The sequence below is a fragment of the Castanea sativa genome, chromosome 11 (genome assembly GCF_040712315.1).
Source record: "Castanea sativa cultivar Marrone di Chiusa Pesio chromosome 11, ASM4071231v1".
In the NCBI taxonomy this organism is placed as follows: Eukaryota; Viridiplantae; Streptophyta; class Magnoliopsida; order Fagales; family Fagaceae; genus Castanea; species Castanea sativa.
This window is the reverse complement of record NC_134023.1, coordinates 67,131,035-67,140,805: the sequence shown is the minus strand read 5'-3', so window position 1 is coordinate 67,140,805 and position 9,771 is coordinate 67,131,035. Positions and strand designations below refer to the sequence as shown.

At 36.3% G+C, this 9,771-nt stretch overlaps 1 pseudogene; it reads right to left on the bottom strand.

The window, feature by feature from the left end:
- Positions 1-6,044: 6,044 nt before the first annotated feature.
- Positions 6,045-7,475, bottom strand: LOC142616995 (UPF0481 protein At3g47200-like; annotated as a pseudogene).
- Between the last annotated feature and the right edge of the window lie 2,296 nt (positions 7,476-9,771).

Genomic DNA, 9,771 nt, shown 5'->3' with positions numbered 1-9,771 from the left:
AAAGGTTAAAACTATCTCTCTCTCTCTCTCTCTCTCTCAAAAAAAAAAAAAAAATATATATATATATATATATATATATATATATATATATATATAGCTCAAATAATTATATAGAATTTGTAAGGAAGCACCAAAGAATATTTAATTAATAAATAAAACATTTTATTTTTTACAAAGTATAACTAGTTAAGAAAATGTTACCTACCACAAGCAGACGTACAGATTTTTTATACTTCTCTCTAAACCTTTCGTTCTAAGATCCACAAGTACGACACCCAATTCCATCAATCCATATTACTATATTAGTAATACCATTCACTTAACGATCAAATAGTCAACTATAATCTTGCAGAGATACCCGAACATTAAGTTAAACATGTTTTTTATTAGATTATTGCCGATGTGATTAATGAGTGTATGTTTGTTATTATATAGCAAAAGACTTGGAATTTTTTTTAAAAAAAAATTCTTCGAGACCCAAATCTTGTAATAGACCCCATGTTCTTGGTAAATGGGCCCTTGAAAATCTATTTGTAATTAAAAATATAACCTTAACTTGGAACCATCCACAAAAAATGTTAGGCAGAAGGATTAAACTTTGTGTTTAACATCAATTTTTAGCATTAGCTTTTGATTTTTAATTTTTAATTTTTATATATAACTTTTTAAAATTTTATTCTTTTTTACTCTTTCTCATTTTTTAGTTTTTTTAAGATACAAATATATTTTAATGCACTTCTAATAAAAAGGTTTTCACCAAAAAGTTTTTTTTTTTTTTTTTTTTTTTTTTAAGAAATAAATTAACTGCTACACATATACACACTTAATTACAGTCTCTCACCAAGCAAAAAGTTAGATAAACAAAAACTTTCCAGAAATTTTCAATTTGTTGGACTGTAGGAGCGTATATGGCATCAATATAAGAATAGAAGATGCTTGATTATTATTATTATTACTTCTCAGTACTGACAGCCCTGGTAAAAGAAATACTAGAAGGCTTGGTGAGTACAAGATCATATTTATATCACCTTCACATGCCCTTTGGCACGACTCTTTTGCAGTCCCACCCCTGTATATAAGTAATAATCATGAATTATTTATTTATTTTTTTTGAGAAAGATGATATTTTTAATTTGTTGCCCATTTCTAATGAAATATATCCCCAACTTCACTACCTGATATAATAAAGTAATGCTAGGTGGAATTTATTCAAACTTTGAGCTTGAAGATCGAATATGGTCTATCAATATAAACATAGAAGATGCTAAGTTATTATTCCTATTCAGTCGTAAGCACAGCTCTTATTGTAAAAGAAATGCTAAAGGCATATTAGTGAGTACAAAGAGATGTGTCATCTTCACAGCCTTTCAGGCACGACTCTTTGGCGTTCCCACCATTTGACCAATGATATTGATATCTACTGGTGGGAATACTTAACTTAGTTAGGTGGATTAAAATTGCTTATTAATTTTCTAAACATCGTTCAGTGCTATGCAGTTACCAATGCATGTGCATAATTTGTAGCTATAGTACATAAGATAATATATATACACTTTAATGCTTCTTTAATTGAATTCTTTTTTAATTAGCCTTTCCTTATTATGATTTTTTTTAGTGGGTGTGTGTTATGTTTGGAGTCCAAATCTTCTGTCCCACTTTTCCTGCTCCACTCTATACTTCACCAATAAAAACTTGCCACGTGTTTACCTAATTAATTAAATACTATCATTATTGACTTATTAATGCTACCGTTATTAATTAATACTAGTATTTAATTAATTAGATGAACACGTGTCAAGTTTTTATTGGTGGAGTATAGGGTGGAGCAGAAAAAGTGGGACAGAAGATTTGGACTTGTTATGTTTGTGGTGAATATGTGTTTAGTTTGATTAAATAGGGATGTCTTGTGAACATTCCTCAATTTAAAGAATAGTTATTTTAATTCTTTTAAAAAAAATTTAGGGTAAATTGTGAAGTACACCTTTAAAGTTTAGAGTTACTTGAATTTTACACCCTAAAATTTGAGAAGTTGAATTTTATACCCTAAAGTTTCATTCCAACCCTCCTTTAGCAATTCACCTATGTGGCTATTAATTGACACAGTGGTTGACGTCTCAAAAAAAAAAAAAAAACAAAAAACAAAAAACAAAAAACAAAAAACAAAATCACTTCTGGTAGCTTCCAAAACAGCAACGTTTTGGATGAAAACAAAACACAATATCAGCTAGCAACAACCCTGTTTCATCAAAACTAAATTCCCAAATCATCATTGTCAATCTGAAGTGGATCTCTTACTGTCGACGACAAGTTGGAACAAACAAGATGGAGAGGCTTTATGGGTGACTGTGCTCTATTACTTGTCTGTCAATCCCTGGCATGTCCTCATGGCTCAATGCAAAGACATCCAAGTTCTTTTTCAAAAACTTCACTAAATCGTCCTTCAAAGCCTGTCGAAGCTCCTTTCCTACCTTGGTGGATTTGGATGGGTCTCCTTCTACTAGTACAACGTCTTCCGCCTCCTCCATGGGTTTGGGTGGTTCCTCTTCTACCATCCAAGTGGTGATTTTCCCTAGATGCCAGGACCACTTGGTAACATTCCCGAGCTAAAAGTTGGTCCCCAATGATTTCTCTAGTTTCGTGGGGGGTCGGGAATTTCACTTTTAGGCAATATGTGGAAGTTACTACTTTAAGGAAATTAAGGGTTGGTCGTCCAAGAATCACATTGTAAGACGAAGGACAATCGATGATCAAGAAGTCTACCATCCTCGTCACTTGAGCTGGGTAGGTCCCTGTTGTAATCTGTAATGAAATGATGCCCTTTGGATATCAGTCTTCACTGAAGCTAACCAATAGAGATCTGAAAGGCTTGAAGCGTTTTGGATCCAACTTCATCTGCTGGAAAGCCATCATGTACATTACATCTACCGAGCTTCCATTATCCACCAGCACTCTTTGAGTGTTGAATCATTCAATGGTTAGCATAATGATGAGGAGGTCATCATGTGGCTGCCTAATCCCCTTCACATCTTGCTTAGAGAAAACAATGTCGTCATTCCCAGTGCAACGATGTTTTGCCATTATGTGCTTGACATGGACGCTGTTCACCTGTCTTTGGATTGCATTCCTTGGGACTTATATTATCCTCCAATGACTAGTCCCCCAGTGATCACCCTAATCTCTCCCAAGATTGGTTTGATATTGTCCCGATCTTCCTCTCTTTGGTCGTCAGTGGGCTTCTCCTCTATTCGCTGGCGAGCTTGATAGTCTTTCTTAACAAACTTTTGAAGTTTTTCCCATTGGATCAACTCTTCTATCTGCTCTTTCAAATGCCGACATTTGTCCGTATAATGACCATGGTCCTTATGGAAGCGACAATACTTCTTCGTATCTCTCCACTTTAGGGACAAGTTCAATGGTTTAGGCCATTTCAGGGTAGGGCTGTCCCTTATTTGCATGAGAATTTTATCCACAGGCAATATTAAAGGGGTGAAATTTAGCTTCTTCTTTGATGATGCCTCCGGATCACTTTTGCTGGCCTTAGCTTTTATTAAGAAAACAAGGTCAAGGTTGATTAGCCCAGCCTAGAAGGTCGTCGTTATCACCTGCTCGTCAGCCTCATCAATTTCAAGGACTACTTTGTTGAATCGCTTCACATATTCCCTCAGGGTCTTTCATTCTTGCTATTTATAATTAGCAGGTAGGAAGTGGGCCTCTTATGGTGTTGGCCTCTAATGAAGTGACGGACAAAGGAGTCACTCAGTTGGTCAAAATTTGCAATGGATGTTGCGAGCAACTTACTGAACTATACCCGTGTCGCTCCCCTAAGGGTTGTTGGGAATGTCCTGCAAATGACTTCATCTGGGGTCTGTTAGAAGCTCAGAATTGTTTTGAATGCCCTTATATGGTCCAGAGGATCCTTAGTGCCATCGTAAACCTCCAGTTGAGGGAGACGAAATTTAGGAGGCAAGGGGAACTCCAAAACACTGGCTGTGAAGGGTGAGTCGGTCCTCTTGATCATGCCATCCAAGTTTATTGCTGCCTTCCCCTTCATGGCATTCTTAACCTCATCTAACTCCTTTCTCATGTTCTTCATCATTTGGTCACTATCATGAGTTGACTGCGCAGTGTGTTCTGAAGTATCCCTTGTGCTATTTTCTGGACTCTAGGCCTCATCATCGTTGTCATTGCGATTGCGTCGAGACTGCGACATAGTCAAAGTCTCAGGGCACTCCTTCCGCTTCAATTCTTCGTTCTATTTCATCAATTCTTGCACATTAGCAATGACTACTTGAATCTGTTGGGCCATTACCACCGGATCTGGTGGCGTGGTCGAAGTTGAGTCCATCGGTCCTGAGGAACTTAGTCGATAGAGAATTCAACGGCTTATTGTCGAATTCCCCACAAACGGAACCAAACTGATGAAGCAGGAGTTCCCCTCGTCAATATGTCCCTCATCACTATGATGGACAACCTAAAAATCCTATGTCACAAAAAGCACTCAACAAGGGCACCGGTTTAGGGCCTGCCAAGGACTCTCTGATGCTTAAGTTAGCTTATTCTCTTTGGAAAATCTGTAATTTGTATAGCAGTTGTGTGTTCATATCTTTTTACCTGTCTTTCTTAGCCTTATATAGCCTCCAATTGAGTTAATACTCAGTATACCTTTATGTTGCTGTTGGAGCAATTAATGCTCAATGATTGCAAATCAACTCCAAAGTTTTCTGTTTGTAACTGGTCCTTAATTCCGTATTATTGGACGAGGGTAACGGTTTCGAGCTATTCATTGCTTGATCATTGATTGCAGCCTAGAATTAATGCACTTACGCTCGTCCATACTCTTACTCGTCACTATAGTGGACGGTTGCGAGTAACAGATGACCATTTATATGCTACTCGTCAATAGAATTTGTTTACCATTGATCTTTTTAAAAAAAAATTATACAAGATAAAAAATTTTACTCTAACCTAATTGAAGTGTATATATGTGTCTGGAATTCTTTCTTGAAAACTTGAACCCTAGCTCTTGAGCCCCCTCCCACCTCACAAGAATTTTATATTTGTACAGTGACTATCACATTAAATGTATGTGGTGGTGATGCTGATGTTATTTCATTAAGAAAGATTTTTTGAGAATCAATCCAAGCCGCCATGGTTGGAGGAGGTAATACTTATAATTCAGCTTCCTCTGTCATATTTCTAGCAAACTTAGCCAATGAGAGAGTCAAAGAAAAGGGCTATCAAGTGAAGGAATTCCATTCTCTAGAAAACCGGAATAGATCAGTTGTGAGAAAAAGAAAGAAGGCATAGGTTTTTTGAGAAGATATTATTGTGAAATGATGCAAATGAATGGACAAAAATGCACAGAAAAATAACAAACCAAAATATAAAGAAAAAAATAATAATAATATTAGGGTTTCAATAACATATATACCTTTTGAGTATATATTAGTAAACTATTTTGTGAAACTTTTTATGGAAAAATTAAAAAAAAAATGACTAACTTTTTTGACATTTTTTTTTTCTAATTTCTCATAAGCGTTTTCTAAAATGGATGATCAATATATGCGCTAAAGACATACATTAAACAAACCCATCATACTATAATAATCTGAAAGGCACAAGACAAGGTGTATTTGCTTTAATTTTTTTTTTCTTGGTTTGTTTTGTAGCCAAATTTTATTCAAAGAAAAAACACTAAACAAGGTTGATGTAACTAGAAGTGCCATAAATGGAACTTAATAACACCACTACACTATTGCAAATTACAACACAATGTATATGTGCCCAATTAATTGAGAAACAATAGGTCCAATGACAATTTAAATTGAAATAGTGCGCAAAATTCAAAGTGTCATTGGTTCATCAAAAAAAATTCAAAGCGTCTTTAGAAGCCCAACAAATTAAAAAAAAAAAAATCATCTTTTATTAATATCACAAGTAACTGGAGGCATAGGTAGATATCATCTTTCCATTTGTAGCAGCCGTATGTGCTAATCATTTTTGATCTGCTGTCTTTTGAGGTAGCTGCAAATGGATTCCATGCGCTAATCTTTTACAGGATGGATGGTGAAGTAAGTCTTCAAAAAAGTTAAAACAACGACAGCAATAGCAGCAAATAAACCAAGAGTAGACCATGGGTTTCTAAAATATTTGTAAATTATTTCAGCCACCCAGGTCCTTACATTGGTCCTACAGTTGCTCCTACAGTGCTTTTCAATATCTTCTCTAATATTTATGAAAATTGGGAAATCAACAAACGAGCCTGCGGATATCTCTTTGAAAAATTTAAACATCTCTTCGTCATTGCCTACATAGTTGAGAAGTATACGCTTTGAGCGCAGCTCTTTGACATCGGCAGGATTGGCAATGATTGCTTTCAGTAAATTGATGTAAGATGTAATAACAGCATTCTCTGGCTCACATGCAGCACTCAATTCAAAGGCTATCAAGTTGTTCAATAATATTATTCCATCATAACTAAGGATCAAAGGGGGAAGCTTAAGCTGTGCATAGAAAAAGCCAGGAGTGAATTTAGCATCACTAAAAGAAATTGAACGAAGACTATATTGTATAGGCTTGAAATGGATCCCCTAAGCTTTAAGTTCACTAAGGGAACGATATGATGGATAATCATCTTCAAGATTGTGCTCCTTTTCTGAGGTATTTGAAACTAGATTCCTTATAGTACAAAATCCCAAACTGAAACAGGCCAATTCTTTCTTTGGATGAACATTTTTGGAGAATTCTTTTTGTGTACATTGAAGGGGAAATCGATCCTTTGACTTCTCATCCTTGAATTCTGGAATATCTACTCGAGATTTGCACCAAAATACTTGATAAATGACTTGCTTGATCATTTTTGGTACATCTTTTTTATCATTGTATCTAAGGCTCATCAAAAGTTCCAAAACTGCCAATGGAATTTGGTTCTCCAACAAAATCATGTCCCTAATTACAGAAGCATATCCCAAGAAGCTTCCATAATTAACAAATAACTCAATTACCTTGCTCCCCTTCTTATGTACCAAGATGTCCAATAAATATGAAATCAAACAGCCGTCTCGGAGCATCATCAATGCAAGCGTGTCATCACAATACTTTTCCTTTGAACAATCAACGTAACAAGCTCTAGTGATGTTATTCACGTCACGTACCTTATAGTAAAATTCCGGAAACGATTTGCAAGATTCAGATTCTTTAATAAACTTGAGCATGGCCTCAGTTTTGATCGTTTCTATTTCCTGGAGTTCATTTTTGCCATGATGATAAGGACCCAAAGAAATAACTGTGGGATCAAAATAGCAGTCCTTTCTTCTTGGGTTTTTTCGCAGCGCAAATGGGACTTTTGGAAAAGGGACTTCCGTTGGATTTACTTTCTGTTTCTCTTTGGGGACGCCCTCATCGTCCAGAGAGGATATTAGTTCTAGTTCCATTGGTATGTTGTGAACCCAATCAGATCCGGGAGAAGTCAATTCCTACAATCATAAAAACACTACAACAAAATGTATTTTTAGTGACGAATTTTAGTGAGGAAAATTTTTTCGTCACAAAAAAGACCATTTAGTGACGAAATTTATATTTCGTCACTATATATAAAAAAATTAGTAACATTTAGCGACAAAAATTAGATTTCGTCTCTATATGTTGTGTTGAACTATGGGTGCCAAACGAAAATGTGAGTGCCAAACTTAATTCATCTACAGTGACGAATTATTTCGTCGCTAAAAGTTTAGGTTTTTTGCGACAAAAAATTTCGTCGCTAAAGGTGTTGCTCAAAACACTATTAGTGACGAAATCCATTTCGTTGCTGAATGTGACAAATAGTGATGAAAATAAGTCATCGCTAAAAAGAAAATTATAAGAATCCGTATCATTATCAATGACGAAATTGAGTTTGTCGCTAATGACCTGTTTGGATGGAGGAGGAAAGGAGGGGGAGTGGAGGGGAGTAGAGTAGTGCTAGCTAAAAATAGGCTAATTTTGTGTTAAATCTACTTTACTCTACTCTACTCCCCCTCCCTCTCCCTCTCTCCCAATCCAAACGGACCATAAAGGTAACCTATAGTGACGAAATACAATTCGTCGCTAAAAGTTTTATATTAATATCACATTCAGCCACTCTTTTTGTTGTTTCACTTCACACTCACCTGATCTCTCTTTCCCTCGCTCTCTCCGATCCAAGCTGTCGCCACTGTTTCAGCTTGCTGTCGCCACCGTTTCACTTCTCCTTCATCTTGCCGCCGGTAAGTCTCTCAAACTCTCACTCTCTAGAATTTTTTTTTCTTTCCCTTTTCTCTGTTTTTTTGTTTTGGGTTTTGGGGCCTTGGATTGGATTCAAGGAAGGGGAAATGGAGAGATTGGTGGAGCCCAAGTTGGCGCTGAAGAGGATGGAGGTGGGGTTGACGTGGAGGAGGATGATGGCGTCGTCGTCGAATCGGATGTAGTCGGAGAGATCGACGGCGACACCGATCTTGCAGCGGGCACCGGCGGTATGGGTGGGAGTGGCCCCCACGGCGTTGCCGATCTTGCGGCGGGCACCAACAGTATGGGTCATTGTTGGAACAAGACCCAATCCCACTGCCAAAGTTGTGGGCTTTTGAGGTTTGGTGAGATAAGCAAAGAGGGAGAGAGCTTCTTCTTATTAGCTTAAGGTTGTAATGGTTGTGTAACAACTAGTAGCAACAAAGCCTTTGCTTCAAATTGCACTGGTTTTGAGCTTGTGTATAGTGTGAGAAAGCTACTAACTTTAGAGGTGGTGTTGAGAAAAAAAAAAAAGAGGTCTTTCTTGGTTTAGTAGTAGAGGTAGAACAAGTAGAGGCTTGGTAGTGATTTTATGCTTGTGGGGTTTGATCTCAATGTGTTGTTCAGCTAGATTGAGTGCCTCAAGGCAAAAACTTGAGGTCCAGAAGCATTTGAACCGCTTAAACAAGCCTGCAATGAAAAGCATTGAGGTCCCATTTTTTTTTCTCTACACTTTACTTTCTCTTTTCTCTAACTTTCTTGTATGTGTGTGTGTTTTTTAATTTTTAAAATACTATTTGGCCTCTGTTTGTAGTTCTCGAAAACCCAATTGACCAAGCAAAAAACAAAGGCTTAAAAAGTTTTTTTTTCTTTTTTTTTTTTTTTTTTTGTGGACAGAATCGTAGCACCGTTGTTATATACTATATTATATATGATTTTGATCTATGAAGATGGTGGGAAGGTGGGTCCCATAACCCATTGGATTTGTATTTTACTATTCCATTATGCTAAAATTCGAGGGATGGTATGATTTTGATCTATGAAGATGGTGGGAAGGTGGGTCCCATAACCCATTGGATTTGTATTTTACTATTCCATATGCTAAAATTCCAGGGATGGTGGAAGCGTTTCTTGCATATAATTTGTGTTTTGTTGATTAGGCAAATTTAGTAATATTGAAATAGAAGAACCCAATCCTTTTATTCTAAGTTCTAGGCGGCCCAGTTTAATTAACATATACTATAAGCTGAAAGTCAACTGATTCTTCTCTTTGCTCAATCAATTTGTGGACCTTTCTCTTATAATGCTTAAATGCTTAATTGACTTTCTAAAACTTATATAGTTTTTGAAAAGCACGGTTCTAGAATATATAACCGTTGTAATTGTATCAGATGGGAGCTCATTTGTTTCAGACTTGTTTTTCATATGATGAGAGATGCTAACTTTTTTTGGATATGATTTTATACCGTATATGTCTATAGCAAATTAAATAACACTTGTATGATTATTAGAGTTTAGGAATTATAGTTG